The sequence below is a fragment of the Helianthus annuus genome, chromosome 10 (assembly GCF_002127325.2).
Source record: "Helianthus annuus cultivar XRQ/B chromosome 10, HanXRQr2.0-SUNRISE, whole genome shotgun sequence".
Taxonomy (NCBI): domain Eukaryota; kingdom Viridiplantae; phylum Streptophyta; class Magnoliopsida; order Asterales; family Asteraceae; genus Helianthus; species Helianthus annuus.
This window is the reverse complement of record NC_035442.2, coordinates 174952035-174955910: the sequence shown is the minus strand read 5'-3', so window position 1 is coordinate 174955910 and position 3876 is coordinate 174952035. Positions and strand designations below refer to the sequence as shown.

Here is a 3876-nt window from a genome sequence, read left to right as displayed (position 1 = left end):
ACAAAAAAGTGTTATTTTACTAAACTACCCTTTTGGATTAAAAAATTAAAGATATAATAAGACAAATTGTATTTAATATTAATTTTTCTTACTTTTAATCTCATCCATTAATCTTGTTGATCTAAAGGCTAGAAAGTGGTTCCTATGGTTCTTACAACTAGAGGTGGTTTTCATTTTAGCGATCCCATATATATATATATATATATATATATATATATATATATATATATATATATATATATATATATATATATAGGCTAATTATACGGAGAAAACCCACTCCAGTTGACTAAACCCTGGAAACCCACATGTGTGGCTAGAATTCAGCCACGTCACATATGCACAAATATGAACTAAAGGGTATATACGTCATTTTACTTATTGTCAGAAAATGTAAGCATATTTGTAATGACAACTTTGTACCTTTTCTCTCTCTATAATTTATACAAAAAAAAACTCACCAGATCTCACTATATCTCTCCTCATTCATCTATCCTCTCCACCATACTTTTCCCTATCTCTCTCTTGTTCTAATAGATATAAAACAAGATCACAAATGAAATCAAGAAACTGATGAGCATCGTATCCATGTAGACGCCATCTAGATCTAGATCTGGACCGTCATGTAGATCTGGATCCACCATGTTTCTCTACCTCATTCCATGTAAACACTTCTCTACCCTCACACTTCTCTACCTCATTTTAGATCTAAGATCTGAAACAAAAAAAATTCTTTTTCTTATCAAAATCCTTCATAATCAACCACCAAAACTCCAGATGCTCCGAACAAAAAGATGCTCCGAATAAAAAAGATGCTCCAGATGTTCGGGTTGAAGATGCTCCAGATGTTCCGGTTGAAGATGCTCCAGATGCTCCGGTTGAAGATGCTCCGGGAACATGCTACCAGATCCAAAAGATGCTCCAGATCCGGTTGAAGATGTTCGATGTTGAAGATGATGTTTCAGATGACGGTTTGATTTTGAAGATGATCCAAAAGATGTTTGATGTTGACCATGATGTTCCAGATCTATAAGATTCTCCAGATCCCAAAGTATGTTTGTGTTTTTGTAGATCTTCATTTTTTGTGTTTTGTAGATCTTCACCTTTTTTTGTAATTTTCAGATTTTGCAATTTTTTTTGTGTTCCAGATCTAAAAGGTCATCTAGATTTGCAATTTTCAGATTTGCAATTTTCAGATTTGCAATTTTTTGTGTTTTGTAGATCTTTTTTTTTGTGTTTTGAAGATTTGCAACTTTTTTGTTATTTTCTTGTTTAAGAAGATTAATGTTATTAAGTTCTTGTTTTCTGGATATGTTGTTTTTTTATTACTGATTTTATGGTTGAATCTAAAAAAATATTATTGTTGGATGTAACAATTCTTTGCGTCTTAGTTACGAAAGTGCATTATTACACTTTTTTAGATTTTTGTAAAAATAAAGTGTGTTGTTATGTTTTTTTTTTCCAAATTATTGTTCTTTGGTTATGTTACACTTTTTTTGTGTAACATGTTTATGTAACCCAACATAGATGGGTTTTAGTAATGTAAAAATTCTAATATGTTTTGTTAGTTACATATTTAAAAATTCTAAAAAAAACATAAATAAATGATATATGTAACACCTTTTTTTGCTTTTTAATATTGATTTTATCAATTTTTTTGTGTAAAATTTGTTTCAGATCTGGGTCATAATAATGTAGTAGGAAATAAATTGTTCTTTGGTTATGTTACACTTTTTTTGCGTAACATCTTTATATAACCCAACATAACTGGGTTTTAGTAATGTAACAGTTCTAATGTGTTTTTGATTATTAGATGAAACAAATGTGCTAGTTGACAAAAGTCAATAGGATTCGTGTGAGTGTAAAAACTGGGTGATAATAATGTAATAAAAAATAATTTGTTCTTTGGTTATGTTACACTTTTTTTGTGTAACATCTCTATGTAACAACATAGCTGGGTTTTAATGATTCTTGTGAGTGTAACAATTGGGTGATAATAATGTAACAAAAAATAAATTGTTCTTTGGTTATGTTACACTTTTTTGTGTAACATCTTTATGTAACAACATATCTGGGTTTTAGTAATGTAACAATTCTAATATGTTTTGTCAGTTACAAATTTAAAAATTCTAAAAAAACATAAATAGATGATATTTGTAACATATTTTTTTGTAGTGTACGTATACAAAAGTAAACAAAAAAGAACAAAATTATAGAGAGAGAGGAGAGAGAAAAGTACACAGATTTACACTTTTGTCAGGAGAGAGAGGAAAGTTGACACATGTTACACTTTCTGCCAGGAGAGAGAAATTGTAAAATTTACAAATATACCCTTCTTGTACTTCTCATTAATATTATATTAAAAAGTAAAAAAGGGGGGTAAGACCAAAATGATCTTATCCATCAATCTGATTAATCAATGGCTATTATTGGGTTTCTAGGGTTTATTCAACTCAAGGGGGTTTTCAATTTATCCTTCCCCTATATATATATATATATATATATATATATATATATATATATATATATATACATATATACATATAGGGTGGGGTTCTAGAGTGAACACTATTGTATTTACGAACTGAGTGAAAAAATCCTGGCCATTGATCTACACACGTGTATGGCCAGGATCTCATCATCAAATCGTAAAATACACTAGTGTATTTCAACAGCAAATCCTGGTCATTGATCTACACACGTGTATGGCCAGGATTAGTTCACTCAGTTCGCAAGCTACACTAGTGTTCACTCTTGAACCTAATCCTATATATATATATATATATATATATATATATATATATATATATATATATATATATATATATATATATATAGGGTGGGAGTTGGCTACAAAGTCCATTTTTCCTACAAAATGTAAAAAGTCATAAAACACTATAATGTCAACCATAAAACACACTCAAAAACCACAAATAACAAAGTGAAGATTATTAAAACGCCATATTTGTGGGTTTTGTGTTGTGTTTTGGATGATAAGACTTTGATTATCGAATAACTAAAATTAGTGTGTTTTATGTTGATTATCATGTTGTGTTTTATATTTATAGTTCTACGATGATGTATTTGAAGTTTTATGAACTGCTAGGGTTTGGATATTGTGGTTTAGTGATCTTCACTCTATTATTTGTCGGTTTTGAGTGTGTTTTATGGCTGAAATTGTGGTGTTTTATAACTTTGTACACTTTATAGGAAACATGGACTTTGTAGCCGAATCCTACCATATATATATATATATATTGTAACAACCCTCGTCAAAAACCATTATTTATTATAATATTTTATTCAATAGGAAAACCTAATTAAGACACCCAAATGATTATGCACAAACCCTAAAATTTTCAGAACAATCGGAATCAGGATCAGGGCCCCTAAAACTCAGGGGGGGGGGGGTATTTCCTAGTTAGTATAATCCAAACTGTTTTTGATAGAAATTGAATTTTAACGAACCGTCGACTCACCCAAGCTACTGAGACGCGTGGCTACCTCATATTAAAAGTGACCTCTCGCGCCACGCGCCAGGACCAGGTTTCCCTGTCGTGACACGCGAGGGGGACTATTTTTCAGCTATAAATAGTAGAGGTTGGGACTGGCTTCTGTGCGTTAGTTCGACGAAGAAATTCACTTCAGGCACCGATTTCTGTTCTGTTTACCACAATTAACACACACAGATCACTAATTGATGCCGCAATCAGGGTAATAACTCGATCGCTATTACGATTCAACGTCCGATCGATTGTAACTATCCAACGATTGTCCGAGTGCTGCTCAAATTGAGCTTGTACTTTGATTATTCATCGTGATTTCGACTTGAATATTTGAGTGCTGTTCGAATTCGGACTATGCTCTGTTATTCGT

The 3876-nt window shown here is 31.3% G+C and overlaps 1 long non-coding RNA gene across 1 annotated transcript; it reads left to right on the top strand.

The window, feature by feature from the left end:
* Nucleotides 1-486: 486 nt before the first annotated feature.
* LOC118483242 lies at nucleotides 487-1174 on the top strand. Its single transcript, XR_004869981.1, has 2 exons — nucleotides 487-664; nucleotides 778-1174. It is a non-coding gene; the product is annotated as an uncharacterized LOC118483242 (long non-coding RNA).
* The last annotated feature ends 2702 nt before the right edge of the window (nucleotides 1175-3876 follow it).